Source organism: Octodon degus, unplaced genomic scaffold (genome assembly GCF_000260255.1).
Source record: "Octodon degus isolate 3935 unplaced genomic scaffold, OctDeg1.0 scaffold00046, whole genome shotgun sequence".
NCBI classification, from domain to species: domain Eukaryota; kingdom Metazoa; phylum Chordata; class Mammalia; order Rodentia; family Octodontidae; genus Octodon; species Octodon degus.
The window spans coordinates 9,226,546-9,227,292 of record NW_004524622.1 but is presented as its reverse complement, the minus strand read 5'-3'; the positions used below and the strand labels follow the sequence as shown (position 1 = coordinate 9,227,292).

The 747-nt window shown below is 41.5% G+C and overlaps 1 protein-coding gene across 1 annotated transcript in view; it reads right to left on the bottom strand.

Annotated features, from left to right (window-relative positions):
- Cpeb3 (cytoplasmic polyadenylation element binding protein 3) overlaps positions 1 to 747 on the bottom strand; it is a 239,286-nt gene that overhangs the window by 34,176 nt on the left and 204,363 nt on the right. The window lies entirely within an intron of this gene.

Genomic DNA, 747 nt, shown 5'->3' with positions numbered 1-747 from the left:
AGCTTGTTCCAAGTAGGTGCTTTAGACCACTGAGCCATCTCACCAGCCCTTGCAATGATTTCTAATGCTGTCTCTGAGATGACTTTTCTGGGGAAATGAAGTCTTTGTCTGAGTTCCCCTTTATTATTCCCAGGCCCTACCTCCTGTATAGTCACTAGCTCTGGCTTCAGATGAGAACATGACTTTCACCTAGATGAGAACCCATGCCTATTCAGGTTAAGTTTGTTGCGTGGATTTACCAGTGATAGATGCAATGGTAATCTTTATGCAAACAATCTGCTATATCAAGACTTCCAGTGAGCAAGCACAAGCAAGGCCACCAGCAACAGCAGCAGTAGTTAAGAGAACTTTTTGAGGATCACCATGTGTTGATTCAAGAAAAGCTTACCGAGCATCTCAAACTGAATGAAGCAGTAAGAATAAGGGTTAATAGGGCAGAGACGAGACAGACATCATGCCTATCTTGTGGTGCTACAGTCTTATAGGACGGTTACTGTTACAAAAGAGGAAGCCTAAGTTTCTACGGGTACTTAAAAGCCAGGAATGAAGTTGACTCTATCACCTCTCTGAATCTCCATTAACTGAAAGACTGTTTCAAAATTCTGAAAAAAAAAAAAACTTAATTAAAAAAGAAATCATGACCATTTATCCTTAAGAAGCTCATACAAGCTCATATGCTTCTCAGACTCATAGTGATCCTCCTGTTTTCAGCCTCCCTAGCGCTGGGATTACAGGTGTGCTCCATCA